Source organism: Cricetulus griseus, chromosome 2 (assembly GCF_003668045.3).
Source record: "Cricetulus griseus strain 17A/GY chromosome 2, alternate assembly CriGri-PICRH-1.0, whole genome shotgun sequence".
In the NCBI taxonomy this organism is placed as follows: domain Eukaryota; kingdom Metazoa; phylum Chordata; class Mammalia; order Rodentia; family Cricetidae; genus Cricetulus; species Cricetulus griseus.
In genome coordinates this window covers 157969214-157988388 of record NC_048595.1, presented here as the reverse complement: position 1 = coordinate 157988388, position 19175 = coordinate 157969214, and positions in this window count along the sequence as shown.

Here is a 19175-nt window from a genome sequence, read left to right as displayed (position 1 = left end):
AGTACCTTTTAGGTGGTCAGTCTCATGAAGCAGAGAGTGACAAGACATAGTCATGTCAGTTCACAGATGGACTTTGACTAGCTGGCCTCTAACAGTGACACCACCTGATGAGTCAGGACAATGCCTAATGAAGTTTACTCCCACAACCTTCAACTGAGTAGAATATACCCAGATAAGCAGGGAACATTCTTAACCTGCTTTCCCTCCCCCCCCCCCCCCCCCCCGCACCTGCAAGGCAGTCACTGTAAGATTAGAAAAGGTAATTACATCTGATAGAGTGATTGACAACACATTGTTTGAAGAGAGGGCTTAATCTGCCCTATTGTGAGAAGGTTAATGGAAGCCCAGGCCACTGGTCTCTCACCTCCAGCAGAATGAAATCTGTTTGTATTAGAATGTTTAGAGAGAAGCTGACAGTCCACATCCTAGCACTATGGTGTCAACCACCCTCCTCTAGCTGAGTGCTCAGTACCCCCCCTTCCATTCCCTCCCCAGCATATGCCTTGCTCAGCACTGACTTCACTTACTAAAATTCATATTCACTCAGGAGCTTGAAAGACCCTAAAGAGACAGGACCCATTTACTGTGTATTCCCGAGTCTAGCACACATTCTATCTTGAGACTCACTTCCCCTTTTTTGCTGACTTGACTCAAGTACAGAGAACTCTGGGTACAACAGGGGAATCTATGAAGTCTCACGGTGAGTTGATCATGGATTAATCACCCCCAAAGGTTGGAGGAAGACAGGGAGTTAACATGGAGGGGGAGAAGCACTAGAGTGGAAAGAACAGGGAGTTAACACGGAGGGAGAGAGGTACTGGAGTGGAAAGCTATGACTGACTCTGAGACAGACGCTATCACCCGGTCCACACAGTACTTCACAGCTTTGCTGAAGTCACAGGGGAGGATCGTGACTCCATATTTCTCTGCTGTGTCATGAGGAAAGTTCCATGTGACATTTAGTCAGAAATAGTATGGCACCATAATAAATCACAAAGTTGGTGTAGATTAAGATTTGTGACCCAAGGACTTTTAAAAATGAACAACATAGATGTACACACGAAAATAAGACCAACTTGTGTTGTCAGATTCTTAATACATTTTAGAAGAGGCTGCAGTCTTGTTTTGCAAAATTGGGTTTTGATAGAAAAGTGTTCATCGTGTCTTTTCCCCCAGCAACTTCTCTACTTCCCTTAGCTTATGCCCACCTTTTACCTCAGAGCTTGGACTTAATGGGTTCTCTGCTGGGCCTAAGCTCTCAGTCGCAAAGACCCTGGGGGTAGCCCTGTGAGGGAAGACATGCACGGAATGCAGGTATGTGGAGCAATAATGGAGGCAAGTGTGCAGAGACAGGCATGAAGAAGTGTACCCATCATAGCAGGTCTTAAAAGGCCTGTGGCATGCATGCCATACTGCCTAACACGAACACAGATGGCTTTCTTTTATAAAGCACTTTTACCCATGATCAGTCTCTTTGCTTCTCAACAAATCCCCAATGAGAAATGTTGGGCAGTTACTGCCTGTGCTTCTACAGATGGAGGAAGAGATGCATAGGACAGTTGACCAAGAAGCCAATGGGCAGCTGGGGAAATTGGATGCCAATGGACTAACTTAAGGGACTCAAGGAATCTGTCCACACCTAGAACTCCTGTCGGGCAGGCATTCTTACTGTGGAGCAATAGGAGAGTAATCTACATCAAGATCTTCCAACCCAGAGAGGAGGAAAAGGCAAAGAACACAGAGCATTCAGGCAACCACTCCTTCTCCGTTGAACCTGTCGACAGGGACTACCCAAGCACTTGGTGCAAACTAGGCGCAATCTCCTGCTTCAGCTAGGAAGGGCCACATCATGGAAAGCAGATGATTTGCAGATGACTTTCTGCTATCCAGTGCCTCCTTAATAACTATTTACAGTAAGCCTCTTACCATTGTTCTACAGACAGAGCAAGCACAAAGATGTAACAATCCAGAAATCAAGAAGTACAGCTGTAGCCTCATGCTTATAGGTTTTGCTGTTTTAGGCCAGGAATTTAAAATCCATCCAGTGGTCCTTGATGAGCAGCACATATAATAAAAATTGGAATAATACAGAGAATAGCATGTCACCTTCTCAAGGCTGGCATGCAAAGTCACAAAGCATTAAAAAAAAAATATCCATGCAGTGATGACTATCCATTTCTGGTTTAGTTAAGCAAAGCCAACCTCTTACAAGTAATTGAAAATGCCATTAAAGTTCCTTTTAAAATGGAGGTTTCAAGTAATCACAGATTTGTACAAAACCCTCTGAGCATCTTCCTGGGCATCTTCTGTCCGTGGTATGTCCTTGTAGCTCCAGACATGGCTTTGTAGGAAGGCAGTGGGTTCCGGCGGGCACCTCTACAGTCTACTTTTTCCATGCCATCTTTCTGTAAATAGGTGCAGTAGTCTTTCTATTTTATCAAAAATCAGAGCAGGGTCAGGGATTTCAATGTCCCCAAACCTGGTCAAGGCATCTGTGGTGTGCGGTGGGAGCCCAGACATGGTGTGTGCACAGAGCAGTCCACAGGAGGATGGCTGAACTCTGAAGGGAGAGACCTGGAGTCCAGACATGGTGTGTGTGCAGAGTGATCCACAGGACTGTGGTGAACTCTGAAGGCTGAAAACAAGGGAGAGAGACCTGGAACTCTCACTTGCATCTGCCACAATGGGACATTGTTAGGTCTGGGCTCCATCAAACAATGGCCTCGATAGGACATAATACCCATTGAGAAGCATAGCTTAGCACCCTGGCTCTTCAGGCAGCCCAGCTGCCTCCCCACTTGTTCCGGCATGCACGCATGTGAATGTGTTTGATTATTGGACCTGTCTGACATGCCCCATGGCTTCACATCTTCTTTGCACTTCTGGTGATTGTAGGTGATTGTAGGTGGCTCTGCTTGATGAAGTGCTGTGTTTGTGAACACTGTCTTGGTCTTTTTTACATTCACGGTGTTTAAAATAAAGAATGCCTTCCATGCCCCTGCCTACACAAATGAGCACAGCCTGTTGTTACTAAGCAACAGGTTCATCATCTAAAGCTTAAGTGGTTTGGCCACTTAAAGCACAGCAAAGCTTTTCCTGGCTGTGTTAAAATGAGGAGTACATTGTGATCTCAAAGCAGGTCAGCTTCAATATGCTTCCTACCCAGTTTCTCCAAGCTTACAATGAGACTCCAGGCCAAATCATTACTGTATTAATTGAAGAGTATTACTCTTTTTATATCCTAGGGGAGCTGTACTCATTTCACTGGAGCCTTCTGCAAACAATTTTATCTACTAGAGAGAAAAGGCTTATTAAAAGGCTTATAGCATAGCCTGAATACAGTATTAATATTGTTTGATAAATTTTTACAACATAATGTATTCTGCAGTTATTTTCTAGGGTTATAGGCAAACTATACTGGCAAATGAGTAATGTAAAATAAGTACAGTATATGTATTTACTCTTTACAGGAACGGTGAGAATACATGTGTACCCGTAGATAATGGCCACAAATTGTAGCTAAAAACAGACTCATATTTAATAATAATAATAATAATAATAATAATAATAGAGATTTAAAATCTGTTTAAAAATCTTTGTTTTCCTAAGAGTTTTCATGGAATGACACTTGTATTTTATGACTCTGGATGATAGCTGATTGAGTGCATTTTACCTCACTGTTGCAATCTATGGATTGTTTATGGCATAGTTTTTTTTTGGCATAGTCTTAATAATGATTAAACTGGCCACCAAGGATCCCTGGAATACACAGTGAGGGCCCTAAGAATAGGATCACCTTTTCTTCTTCCTGTAAAATTAGAAGGAGCGAGGAGAAAACAGAAGTCGGTCTATTCCTGAATATGCATTCCATGCCTGTCTCCAACTGCCCAAGCATTGGATATTCATCACTTATGGAAGGGCTGATTAGGCTTTAAGTACTAATTGAAATGCCCATGTCACTAAGTAGACTTTGCTCAGCTATGTGCTCTAAAGACTATCTCAACCTGTTACAGCAGCTATTGGGCCTAAAATGTGCTTAGTAGGAGCCTCTGTATCAGAAAGAGTCACCATCACTAGTGCAGGTGAAGGACACAGAAACCAGGGGGCAGTCAGGGTTTTAGTATATGTATGCTTCACTCAACTGCCACAATTTAGTTATCTCCATTTTATGTTGAAAGAGGCACAGAGAAGTCAAGCTTATGCTCAGCTTCCCAGCTTGTTAACAACAGAGCCAAGATGGAAGTTTCTCTTCCAGAATATTGTAGGTGCCGAAAAAGTGTTTGCAAAATACATTTTACATATTTTTGGCTCCTACAAAAATCAGACAGGTGAAATTAAGAATCATACAAATATATATTATGTAAAAGAAATTAAAGACTTGTTTAGTTTCTTTAGCTCTTACTATGTAAAAGGGCATTTTCCGGGGAATATCTAAGCTCTGGAGTTAAACTGAATTAAACTCACCTCTCTCTGTTCCCCCAGGGACTTCCTAAAACCCAAGGCTATCCTCCCTTTCTCTCCTGTTAAGCGTGGATTTTTACATTTATTTCCTTTTATACAAAACCTTAAGAACATGGGGCTGAAGTGGGCAGAGTGCTTGCTGTGCAAGTCTGAGAACCTGAGTCTGAATTCCCAGTGACCACATAAATGCTGGGTGTGTTGTGGCCTTGGTACTAGTAGAGCAGAGACTAGTAGATCCTGAGGACTTGTGGAAATACCAACTTCATGTTCTGTGAGCACCCTGTCTACAGAGGTTGGTCAGGAGATCTTGTATGCAGGGCGTACAGTTCCTTCACTTCAGTTGACATCAGACTTGCAAAGAATAACTAAGGGCTGTGAACTTCTTACCCTGGAGGTGCAAAGATCCTAGCTTCCCTTGGCTGCAGAATGATATGTTAGTTTGCTTCTCTGTTGCTGTGATAGATCACTCACCAGATAAACTTTGGGAGAGGGTTATTTGACTCATACTTCCACATCACAGTTCATTGTCAAGAGAAGCCAAAGCCAAGGCAGAAACTCAGGGCAGGAACATGGGGACAAGAACTATAGCAGTGACCATGGTGGAGTAGTGCTTACAGGTTTGCTTCATTGTGCTTGTACAGCAACTTTCCTTATCTAATCCAGGACCACCTGCCCAGGGATGGTATCTCCCACAGTGGGCCGGGCCATTCCAAAGCAATCTGTCAATCATCAATCAGGAAAATGCCCCAAAGGCCTATCTGACCAAGGCAATTCTTCAGTGGAGGTTCCTTCTTCCTACACATGTCAAGTTGACACACAACTAATTAGGACCAAGGCTCAAATCTTATGTTTTCTGTTGTTGTTTTTAGTTTTTCCAGACAGGGTTTCTTTGTGTGATTCTGGCTGTCCTGGGTGCTGGGATTAAAGTCCTACTCCACCACCAGGGCCAGAGAGTAGCTTTTATAGCATGCCTTTAATGAATGAGTGAGAGAAGGGACAGCTTTGGTGACAATAGACATGTATTAGCACCTTAACCTTTAGTGCCTTCCTGAGGAGCCTGGCAGATGCAGAGGCAGCTTGGGCCTCCCCTCCTGTGAGATGCAGAGGAGAGAGTGCTCCCTCCTGCCTTAATGGATGGAGCAGAAAGTGAACAGAGACATCCAGGACACATCACAATACTTGAGAAAAGTACTTTGGGTGTGAGTTGCCTCCAGGTTCACATTGTTCTCAGTGTTTGGTTCTTTCTGAATTACCACCAGTCCCTGAGTTTGTTTTGTATGCACAGTATCAGGCCTTGAGACATTAGACTGATATGCTTATCTACATCTCCAACCTTAGATAACCCAGGTAAGAGGAAACCAATTGGTTATCCAGTGCCAAATAATCCACCCTGAAAATATATACATATAAGTAACATTATATAGGCAGGTTGTATTTTATATTTATGAATATATGTGTACATACATATATGAATGTAACAATTAAAGAAGCAGCCATGAATTTGAAAGAGAGAAACGGTTGTATGGAAGGTGAAATGATGCAACTATACTATAATCTCAAAAAAAATCATTTAATAAAAAATGGAAAAAAATCCTGGGTTGCAAACCAGGCATGGCAGTATATGTCTGTAATAAGGTAAGCCTTCTCTTAAGAGGCTGAGGGTGTTAGTCCTGGGCCAGCCTGGGCTACATCAGGAGACCCTGTCTGGAGAAAAGAAGTGGAGCTGCATGTTGGCATTAGTTTCTGACATGGAAATACTAAGTTAATAGACGGTGGTAGCTTTTTGTTTCTTTCAAAAGTAACACCACTGCAGTGCCTATATTGTTGGCACTTTAGAGTTGTGCTACAATACAGCCATGCACACCAACTGGGCCAATAGATCCACTTTTTCCCTTTTTTTTTTTTTTTTTTTTTTTTTTGTAAAAGCTGGAGAAAGGAGCAAGCTAAGTTCAAGGCTGTTTAGATTGTATCATTTTCTGGAAAGCATCTTTATTGTTTGGGGTAAGAAGTTGAAGGTTTATTTTTACGTGGCTCTGTTTTTAGCTGCAGACTAGTGCTATGGCTTGTGGTGGAAGCCCCTTTGTGTGACACATCCCCTGCTTCATTTGTCCCTGGAGCATACCATGTGCCAAATCATCACTTGTCCCAGGCTAGTTGGCTTTCGAGAGAGAGGAAACATCTTGATAACCCACTGAGATGCTTTATGTCAGAGAGAGAGTGCTGCAGCTTCTCAGCACCTCACCAGGGCATCCTTAGGGGTAAGGGTCTTCCAGCTTGCTTGGCCAGGGTTGTTGTTCATCACAACTTATTACACAACTGTGCCATTCGGCTGCCATTTTCTCAGACACTTACGCAGTGGTATTTGCTAACGACGTCAATTCTTTTCCTGTCTGACCTCGAAGATTACAGTGACTCAATGTTGGCTAGTCAACCTTAAAGATTAAATCGAGGACATTGGCTTAATGATTTTAGCAGTGAGTGTAAAGGATTTTCCAAGTATGAGAATCAAGATATAAAATAGAATTGAGAATTTAGTTTACTTTTTGTTGGGGGGTGGTTTACAGGATTCTCTGCTTTATTGTGCTTTAGGGTTAAACAATCATTTCATCCACTTCTGCTTTGGAGTTAAACTACAGAGAATTTAGTTTAATCTTAAAGAGAAAGTGGAACAGCTGAAATCAATCCTTAGGATTGCATTTTCCTTCCTTCCTTCTGACAAAGCCTTGTTATATAACACTTGCTGGTTTAGAATTATGCAAACCAGGTTGACATTGAACCAGCACTCTTGTTCTGGTCCAGAGTACTGAGATTACAAGTATATGCCAACAAGTCAAGTTTGAAGATTCTATTTCTAAAATAAAAAAAAAATTGGGGGAAGAAGAGATGGCTCAGAAGTTAAGAGCACTGGTTGCTCTTCCAGAGATCCCAGGTTCAATTCCCAGCACCCACATGGCAGCTACTGTCTATAACTCCAGTTCCAGGGGATTTGGCACCCTCACACAGAACTACATGTATGCAAAACATAAATGCACATAAAAAATTTTTAAATTTCTTAAAAAAATAAATTTCAAGCATAGGCCTGCAATCCCAATGTTTAAGGCCACACTCACTTTATGAGACTTTTGTGTGATAAAGAAAGAGTAAACTGGTTGTGGTGGCATACATACAACTTTAGTCCCAGCACTCAGGTGTCAGAGGCAAGCAGAACTCTGAATTTAAAACCAGCCTGACCTATATAGCAGTTTTCAGGCCAGGCAAGGCTACACAGTGAGACCCTGTCAAGGGAGGGGTGGTGAAGAAAGAGGGGAGAGGGATTTACATGGAAATTTCTCTAAGAAGAATAAAAAAAAAAAAACCACAAGCAAATGGAAAAATATTTGATATAATTAATGAGAGAAATGTGAAAAGCTGTAGTGAAATATCACCTCTAAACCATTTGAGTGGCCAGTACCCAAAACCAACCAGCCAAACAGATTTGGAAATAGAAAGCCTTGACCATGGGTCCTAACATGATGCAGTGTGGTGGTCAAAATGCTAAAAATGGAGCTGCTGGAAGATCCTGTTCACAGACCAATTACACTCAAGACAGTTGAATTCAGTGTCTAAGGAGGTGCTTTAAACCCACATTTATAGTAGACAATTTACAACCATTCAAGAGGTGGTGGTAGTGACCCAAATGTCTGCAGCAGGCGAATGGAAAAACCAAACTCGGTGCACACATTGAATGGATAGTTAGTCCTAAGAAGGAAAGGCATTTGGATGAGGTATAAGGACACACAACCTGAGTGGAACAAGTGTGCACATGAAGATAAACAGCAGTGATTCTACCTATATCTAATTGTCAAACCTGTGAAGACAGAAAACAGAATGGTGGCCTCCAGGAGCTGAGAGCCCAGAAATGGGAGTGAGCATGGAGAAAATACAGGTTCAGTTTTTCGAGATGAAATTTAGAGGTGAACAGTGTGATAATTTGGGCACACTTCACAGTTCTGAGCTTCACACTTAAAAAAACGATGGCGATGGCGATGGTACAAAACAACCCCAAAGCATCATTTGTCCCCATGGTCCTTCCTCTCCTGCACTACCAGAATTCTTTGTTGCAAATCACCACACTGCTTTAAGGAAGTGAGCAGAAAGAACTCATGCAGTAGCTGAGCAGGTTAGACTCGCTCTCCAAAAGAGCATTGCAGTGAATGGAGTGAGGCTGCTCTATCTTCCTGGAGTCTGTACAGAGGTCAGCTCTCAGCTGGCCAGCCCTTCTTGGGGTTTACTCTCTGCTGGAGGGAACTTTACCCCAGCCAAGGCTACACCCTACATTGACTAACACTATATAGGTATAAACTAACTAACAAAGGTATAGTTGCCTTGCCTTCATGTAGGATAACATAAAGACCCTCCAGTTTCAGAGTCTCCAGTGGTTCTGCCAAGGCCTCTCTATTTCTGTTCCATTGCAGTTCACTTCTTACCAGGCCTGCCCCGCTGCCCTGGTTCCTTACATACATTGTCCAGGAGAGCCCTCTCCACTTGCAGATCCTCTCTTTTGAGGTACTGGTCTAAGTCAGCATGCCCCTGTTTCAGTGCCATTCTTTCTTTCTTAGTGTCTCATTAAATGAAGGCATGGCTCACTATTAATGGTGTCTTAGCCTCCACAAAATAGATGAACATCTGTCAGATGAGAGAACAGATGCAGCTTGTAGTCAACTGTCTTTTCTTTTTCTCTCCATTTTTAAATTTAAATTAGAAACAAGATTATTTCACATGTCAATCCCACTTCCCTCTGCCTCCCTCCTCCCCTGCCTCCCCCAACTAATAACCTACCTATCCCATACCCTTTCTGCTCCCCAGGGAGGGTGAGGCCTTCTATAGGTGGTCTTCAGAGTCTGCCATACCCTTTGGGATAGGGCCTAGACCCTCCCCCATGTATCTAGGCTCAGGGAGTATCCCTCTATGTAGAATGGGCTCCCAAAGTCCACACCTAAGCTAGGAATAAGTATTGATCTACTATAGGAGGCCCCATGGATTTCCGAGGTTTCCTCACTACACCCACATTCCTGGGGTCTGGATCAGTCCCATGCTGGTTTCCCAGCTATCAGTCTGGGGATTAAGAGCTCCCTCTTGTTCAGGTCAGCTGTTTCTGTGGGTTTCACCAGCCTGGTCTGGACCCCTTTGCTCATCACTCCTCCTCCTCTGCAACTGGATTCCAGTTTAGTTCAGTATTTAGCTGTGGGTGTCTGCTTCCACTTCCACCAGCTGCTAGGTGAAGGCTATAGGATGACATATACGTTAGTTATCAATCTCATTATCATGGGAGAACATTGTTTTAAAGATTTTATTTATTTATTATGTATACAACATTCTGCTTCCATGTATATCTGCACACCAGAAGAGGACACCAGATCTCATAAGGGATGCTTGTGAGCCACCATGTGGTTGCTGGGAATTGAACTCAGGACCTCTGGAAGATCAGAGGGTGCTCTTAACCTCTGAGCCATCTCTCCAGCCCCCATGGGAGAGCATTTAAGGTAGCCTCTCCTCTGTTGCTTAGATTGTTAGCTGGTGTCATCTTTGTAGATCTACAGACATTTCCCTAGCACATGATTTCTCTTTAAACCTATAATGGCTCCCTCTATGATGGCATCTCTTATCTTGTTTTCTTCTATTCTTCCCCTGGCCCAACCTTTCTGCTCCCTCATGTCCCCCTCACCCCTCCTCTTCTCCCCTTCTCATTCTCCTAGCTCCCTCTCCCCTCCCCTCATGCTCCCCAATTTGCTCAGGAGATCTTGTCCCTTTCCCCTTCTTGGGGTGGGGGGGACCATGTATGTCTCTCTTAGAGTCTTCCTTGTTTCCTAGCTTCTCTGGCTGTGTGGATTGTGGGCTGGTAATCCTTTGCTCTCTGTCTAAAATCCATATATGAGTGAGTGAGTACATACCCTGTCTGTCTTTTTGTGATTGGGTTACCTTACTCAGAATGGTTTCTTCTAGTTCCATCCATTTTCCTGCAAATTTCAAGATTCCATTGCCCCCCCCCCACCCACTGAGTAGTACTCCATTGTGTAAATGTACCACATTTTTTCTAAACATTCTTCAGTTGAGGGGCATCTAGGTTGCTTCTAGGTTCTGGCTATTACAAATAATGCTGCTATGAACATAGTTGAACAGATTTCCTTGTTGTATGAGTGTGCTTCTTTTGGGTATATGCCTAAGAGTGGAATTGCTGGATCATGTGGTAGACTCATTCCCATTTTCCTGAGGAACCGCCATACTGATTTCCAAATTGGCTGTACAAGTTGGCACTCCCACCAGTAGTGGAGGAGAGTTCCCCTTTCTCCACATCCTCTCCAGCACAAACTGTCATTGGCATTTTTTGATTTTAGCCATTCTGACAGGAGTAAGATGGTACCTTGGAGTTGTTTTGATTTGCATTTCCCTGATGGCTAAGGATGTTGAGCACTTTCTTATGTGTCTTTCAGCCATTTTAGATTCCTCTATGGAGAATTGTCTATTTAGTTCTGTACCCCACTTTTTAATTGGATTATTTGATGTTTTGGAGACTAGCTTCTTGAGTTCTTTGTAAATTTTGGATATCAGCCCTTTGGCAGATGTGGGGTTGGTGAATATCTTTTCCCAGTCTGTGGGCTGCCATTTTGTCTTGCTGACTGTGTCCTTTTCCTTACAGAAGCTTCTCAGTTTCAGGAGGTCCCATTTATCAATTGTTGATCTCAGTGTCTGTGCTATCTGCCATCTGCCCAGTTGAAAGGTGAGAATGGAGGGGAAAGGACAAACTTTGGACCTTGGGAAACAAAGCAAGTCTCTAGAAACAGCTTATGGGTGTATGTGCTTTGAGTGGAAGAATGTCAGTAGAAATGCAATGGAGTGATGTGTGGACAGGTGAATCTAGAAGTGTTATCCACATACTGACTGTAGTATTTGCACTGGTACAAATTTCTAGAAAAAGAAGGACCTGGCTTGAGCACCATGCTTCAGTCAAGGAGGCTTGACTGTAGGATGCACCACTATTTTATATACTAATGACGAAAAAACCACACCCAATTAACAGTGACCTATCATAGGTTCTAACACAATGTCAGATAACTAAACAGATAAAAAAAAGTGCATATTAGGATTTTACTTGTAGTTTTGAGATAGTTTAAGCCAAGTATACAATGTAACATTTACCACAGACAAATAATTTAGCCAGTATGAGGAATTCTATGGAATAGAATATGGACATACTGACTTCCAAGCTATAGTAAATGGTGAACAGGATCAATGATGCCCAGGGGTTCCCCTTTTCACCCAGGTGACTGCAGATCCCAGTCTGGCTACAGAGACTGATGCAAGCAGTCTGTTTCCTACCATGTGGCATCTAACACTAATCATGAATCAAATGACATTCATAAGAGAGAGTGATGTGTGTGTGATGTTTGTGTTGTGTGTATTTTGTGGTGTGTATATGTGTGTGTTGTAGTGTGTGTGTGTGTGTAGTGTATGTATATGTGTATGATGTGGTGTGTGTTGTGGTTTGTGTTGTGTTGTGTATATGTGTGTGTTATGGTGTATGTTGTAATGTGTGTATGTGTATATGTTATAGCGTGTGTGTGTGTGTGTGTGTGTGTGTGTGTGTGGTGTATATGTGTGTGTTGTGTATGGTTTAGGCAGCAAGACAAGCTCTTTTGTTCACCATGAACACATGCATCTATACTGTAGCACAGGCTCTCATGAACAGACAGTGGGAAGAGGGTGGGCTTGAGAAGGCCCTGGATTCCCTGGAACTGGAGTTACAGAGTGCTGTGAGGCACCATCTAAGTCCTCTGCAGGAACACGCTCTTATGCTGAGCCACCTCTCCTGCCTAAATGTAATTCTTAAGAATATATACCTACAGGCTGGGCATGGTGGCACATGCCTTTAATCCTAGCACTTGGGAGGCAGAGGCTGGCAAATTTCTGTGAGTCCGAGGTCCACCTGGTCTACCAAGAGATTTCCAAGATGATTACACAGAGAAACCCTCTCTCAAAGAACAACACGGCAAAACAAAACAAAGCAAAACCAACCAACCAAGCAAGCAAACAAGGAAAATCACAAGTATAGGCTTTTGTGGTGGGATTGAACATTGGACTCCACATGTTCTATCACTGATACATCCTTGGGCCTAGGATTGGCTTCTGAATGGCTTTGGTGGCCCAAAGGTCTTCATAGGAGAGTATTCCCAAGTTTCACAAGCAATCTTTATAGGCTCTACAGTTTTCAGTCCTAATTCTGTTTTCAAAGTCTACCGATTTTAGCTTGACTCTTAGTACCCTGCAGGCATTGTTGTGCTGTATATATTATGCTGTATATATTATTGTGTGTTATATACATTATCTACAGCTCTTTCTCACTAACAAAGGATTGCACCTTAGATAAAATCTTAGTTAACACTATGAGCCTTTTGCAGATTATTAGACTGCAGGGGTGCCAGGAGCAGCTTCCCAGGAGAAGAGAGACAGGTCTATAGAGTTACTTTCCTACAGGGTTTACCAAGGTGTGGGAATACTTTTCCCTTTTCAGCCACATGAGTCCACAAGAAACACTGTGAGGCTGGTAGTTAGGGCAGGGGTAGAGGTAGACCATCATGCCTTCCTTATTCTTACTCTCAGATTTTGTTTATTTATTACAAATGGTCATATTTAAAATAATTGAATTTACAACTGATAATGTGGGGACTAGCCCACCATCAGCATCTCCTAAGTTCTCAGGCACTTACTCCAAGAACTGAATTTCTGTTAGAAACTGTGAACAGCCTTGTCTAGAGTCAACTCATGTGTCTCCACAGCTAGGAATTGCCTGAGAGGCCATGTCTTCCTTCCTGATGTGTAACAGTGTGCTTTGCCATCTTTACAGCTATTGTGCTCTGATCTCATTTCCATGGTATTTGGTCCTGATGTTTGCTTCTGCTCAGTTCCTGCTGGGGTGAACAATACACCTGCCCAGCACAGTTAACATGGTGTTTCCCTCAACACCTCCCCATTAGCATTTCTCAACACTGAGACTGTTTGCCTTGAAGCAGATCTTTCCTCTTTCTGTAGGATACTTCTCGGGTGTGCTCTCTGCAGCAAGCACCAAAACAGTGAAACAACACAATTTCTGTATGCTACTCAATTTCTAACTTGCAGAGTTTTCATTTGCTGGAGTGGTAGTTGGTACAATCATGACCCAAGGAAGCATCTGGGTGGTGTCCCTATCCATTCAGCTCTACACCCATATTTTCTAGTTAATAAGCTTGTTATTTTGATAAGGGACTTCAAGGGTTTTTAATTTTGTCAGTGAGGCCTTTGCTGAAGTAGTCATGACAATGTCCAAGGAACCTAAAACACAGCTTAGTTTGGGCAAGAAGAAAATCATTTTCAGCCAGGCCCACATCTCTAATCCCAGTGCTCAGGAGGCAAAGACAGGCAGGTCTCTGAGTTTAAAGTCAGCCTGGTCTACACAGTGAGTTCCAGCACAGCCAGCACTACACAGAGACATCATTAAAAAAAAGTCATTTCCCCAAATCATGGGAAATTTATGATGGTTTGTAAGAGGCAGAGCCGTGGCTTCATATATACAGGTGAACTAAATGTCAACTATATGAATATTTCCTTCTCTAAATCTCACTTTTCCCAAGGAAGCAGGTAAGATTACAGTTATGGACCTAACTAGACATTAACTCAAGACTAGCTAATGGATACAGCAGTCTGAGAATTTACTGTCATTCCTTTTTTCTGCCCCATGTTGTTGGCACATTGAGAGGTATTTAATCTAGACAGCACATTTCAACAGTTTCTATTTTTGTATAGCACATTGTATGAATTCTAGCCAAGTAAATTAAATCACATTGGTTGAAAAAATGCATAACAGTTCACAAAAAAGGATGAGCCAGTTACACTGACTTATGAAAGATGTATAAATTAATTCATGAGCAAAATGTCACCATGACGAACCTATCTGACATGTGGAACTCAAAAGCTTGGCAATACACCACTTATAAAGCTGTAGGAAAGTCGGCTGCCATTAGATGGAGGGAGTACAGAATGCACAAGCCCTACAAATAAGAATTTTGCAATCACTGATTAAAGTAACTTGTTTTTGCACATAATTTCCCCACTGTGTTGTTTTCTCATTTCCAAACAGATCCTAACATTCTGAAATAAGAACATACACACACACACACACACACACACACACACACACACACACACACACACACACATAGAGCATTTTTTAATCTAGAGCTGTCCTATTTCCTTTGGTTTTTAATTGCATTGGGTTTTTGGAAGAGTCTAACCCAATAGTACATTAGAGTACCCCACATCTTAAACATTTTTTTTTTTTCCGAGACAGGGTTTCTCTGTGGCTTTGGAGGCTATCCTGGGACTAGCTCTTGTAGACCAGGCTGTTTTCGAACTCACAGAGATCTGCCTGCCTCTGCCTCCCACATCTTAAACTTCTAATTTGATCATTTCCTTGTGGTTAAGTTCAGATTAAACATTCTGGCAGGATTCTCTGTAAATGCCTCACACGAAGTAGGCAGTAGTATTGAGCTGTCCCATTCAGGATCCTTGCTCACTTGGGTAACGTGGTTACTGCTGGTCATTTAGTGGAGGAAATGTCCCTCTGTTTTAATGCAGTTTGCAGGGTACCATTCTTATACCATGAAGATGGTCTTTTGGTAGATCCAAGACTGCTGCCTGTGAGCGGATAGCACAACCAGTGATTGCAAAATTCTTACTTGTAGGACTTATACATTCTGTACTCTCTTCATCTAAAGGCAGCCGACTTTCCTACAGCTTTATAAGTGGTGTATTGCCAAGCTTCTGAGTTCCGGTATCAGATAGGTTCGGTGTGGTTGCATTTTGCTTATGAATTAATTTGTGTGTCTTCCATTAATCAAGTGTAACTGGCTTATCCTTTTCTGTGAACTGTTACGCATGTATTTATTTATTTATTTATTTATTTTTTCTTTTTTGGTTTTTCGAGACAGGGTTTCTCTGTGGCTTTGGAGGCTGTCCTGGAACTAGCTCTTGTAGACCAGGGTCTCGAACTCACAGATATCCGCCTGCCTCTGCCTCCCGAGTGCTGGGATTAAAGGCATGCGCCACCAACGCCCAGCTGTTACGCATGTTTTTAACCATTGAGATTTAAGTTACTTTGTTTCTTTTAAGTATCTTGAACATTTTTCTGTTTACAAAGTCACAGGCTCTTTGTTGGTGACCGAGGTATGCCTTGTTAGGCTGACATTTATCTTTTGCTTTTCCTTGTGGAGATTTGTTGTTATTTCTCTTACAGAAAATTTGTGAGTGTTTTATGGAACCAGGCTGAGGGGTCTTACTGTTATTGCTTTTGGAGATAGGCAAATGGCTATCATAACTAATGGCAATTACTGCATCTATGTTATAAATAAATTCATCAAAATTTCTTCTAATATTTGTATTGAATTACTTCTTATACTTTTGCTTTGTTTTTTTTTATACTTTATTTCTTTTACTTTTACTCTTTGGAGTTTATTGGAATATAGATTAAGGAAGTGTAATTTCTATTAAAATTATACTATATGTTCTTCCCCCAAAAGTGAATTTCCAAGTGAAATTCTTATTTAACTGAGAACGCAATATGTTAAGAATCCAAAGAGGAAAAAAAATCACCCGAAGAAGGAAGAGAGAAGTTGAAAAGTATTTAATGAAAGAGAGAATTGAGCAATCTATTGTCCAAAAAGCTCACAAAAAAGATGTTCATTAATTATAGTCACAACAATGTGAGATTTTTATGAGCAGGAAGGGGGAAAATCGGATGGGGAAGAGAAGGAAGAGGAGAAGGAGGAGGAAGAAGAGGAGGAGAAAGAGGAGGAGGAGGAAGAAGAGGAGGAAGAGGAGGAGGAAGAGAAGAAAGAGGAGCAAGAGGAGGAGGAAGAGGAGAAGGAAGAGAGAAAGAGAAGGCTGAATTATAGAACTGCAGCCATGTATATGAAAACATGCTTTAACTCATGAGCAGTTAGGGAAATAGAATTAAAATAACAATGAACTGTTACTTTGTATGAAGCAAAATAACAAACTTAAATGAGAAATTATTCCTGTTACCAACATACTGAATGTTACAGCTTTATTGGAAAGTGATGTGTCATGCCTACTAAAAGAAAAATAAACAAAACAAAACACCATGATTCATTCAGCCCTGAATGCTCACTAGTAGTTGGGAAATATAGGTGTAAAAACTGTTGTCATAACACTTCTGAGGTTAAATAGTTTAACAAAGTAATAGTTGATTATAACATGAGACACCACAGGATATTATACACCACTAATAAAGAATGAATTAGGGATACTAGACTAGAAGGGATTTCCACAAAGTCTAATTGACAGGTAAGAAGGCAGCAAGAAACATAAAAGCTCTCATACCATTTGTGTGAGACGGCAACAGCCATCTCTCCAAGCTCAGACAAACAAGGCAGAAGCAGACAGGGGCCTGCTCTGTGCTGCTTACACAGACTTTGAGTGGGACACGTGGGCTGATGTGGGTGACATTTTGGAAGAAAAAGCCTTATTAGCAGCTCAATATGGACTGAGAGTGTATCACAGTGGTCAGGGCTTGTCTAGCATGCAGCGTCTCTAACCCAGGATTGCTATGGATGAGCAAATAGCAACAAGACAGTTACAACTTCAGAGGAAGAGCATTAGCTAAAGAGGCTGTCTTAAAAACAGAGATATTTCTGTCTTGTTCCTGGTATCTTTTTTTCCTTTCCTTCTAAGTGAACTGCACTTCTGCCTGGGTACCATGGGTTCCTTCCTCATTTTCCCATGCTACATCCCTAGCCCCTGTTTCTTGAGATCCTGCCTCACTTCAAGCTGTCTTTGAAACTGCTGTCCTCTTGTCTCCCCCTCTGGAGAACTGGAGTGACAGGTATGTACCACCAGGCTGAGCGACACACTTTCTGAGAACAGTGATGTGGACAGACTATGCTTATGAGTCTACTACTAGAATATACTGACTACAAGGTGCAACTCTGTGGATTTACTTTTTGGTTCTTTTTTCTTTTTTAATTTTAAAATTAATAGGGCGTGGGGTACAGCTTAGTACTAGAATATCTGTGTGCCTCCTCATAATTCACTTCTTCCCTCTCAATAAAAGTAATAGCATATCCTAAAAACCAGATTGCTATGCATTCATCTGTTTGATCAAGATAGGTAAGCATGTTGATGCCAAAAGATAAAATACATAGAGTATGAATGTTCAAGGTATACGTGCAGATATTAAGAAACCACAAAGAAGCATATTGTACTCAACAGCCATCAAGAAATACAAATAATACAAAATTCGATATTAGATGTAGCATTATCTGTACAGTCATGTGCCACATGACAATATGGTGTACCATGAACAGCTATGATCTAGCATGTATTATGGAGCTGAAACATTCCCAATGAATAACATAATAGCTATTACAGCACAGGGCAGTATTCACATGTGTGTTGCCAGTGCAAGCAAACCACTGTATATGTCAGCACATGCAATCATATACAGTACATACAATGTCACAGCAATAAGGAACTGATAAGAGCAGAGGTATTTACTGTATCTACCACTGTTATTTTAACACTGCAATCTATATTTTATTTTATTTATCATATTTTGTAGCCCTGGCTGTCCTAGAACTTGATATGTAGACTAGCTAACCTTGAATTCAAAGAGATTCATCTGCCTCTGCCTCCCCAGTGCTGGGACCAAAGGTGTGTACTACCACACCTGGTTTACCCCCCCTCCATCACCACACACAGAGGGGGTTGGTTTGGGTGCCAGATCTCCTGAACCTGAAATTATAGATGGTTGTGAGCCACTATGTGGGTGATGGGAATTGAACCTGGGCCCTCTGGAAGAGCAACCAGAGCTCTTTGCTCTAGTCCCCCTACTACTCATATTTTAAAAATTAAGTTGATACTGGAGAGATGGCTCAGAGGGTAAAGGTGTTTTCTGCTCAAGGTTGGTGACTGGAATTCAATCTCTGGAACCCCCACATAGGGGTGGAAGAAGAGAACTGACCCTACAAAGCTGTTTGTTGATCTCTATAAGCACACTGTGGCATGCAGGTTATGCATATGTATCCATACATAAATCCTATGCACACATGACTACACATATGCACACATACAAGATAATAATTTTAAAAAGTGTGAAACAGCCTCAGTCAGGAGCAACAGAAGGATTTAAGAAGGCAGTGTTACCGAAGGATGGGCTACGTCAGCTGCTTCCACAGTATTTCCCACAGGACTAGATGTGGACATGAGAGACAGTGAGAGACAATGGTATTGATCCTGACCTTGAGAAGGTTGATGCTAGCACGCGCGCGCATGCGCGCGCGCACGTGTGTGTGTGTGTGTGTGTGTGTGTGTGTGTGTGTGTGTGTGTGTGGTGTGTCTGTGATCTGTGTTGTATGTGCCGTAGTGGCACTTCTTATTGGACTTAAGGCCCACCCAATAGGGAAGAAATCACAGTAAGTTTGATAAATCTAGCCAACTGCCCATGGCTGGTGGGTCATGGACCCCAGAGGATTACTTACTACTGCCATTTTCTTAAACCAGTGTAATTCCAAACTTCAGTTTAAACACCCATCCTTATATTCACAGATAAGTGTAGCTCTCACCCATCATCACCCAATCTTCTTTTTCCAGCAGACAGAAACCATTACAGAAATCTGTAAGTGGTC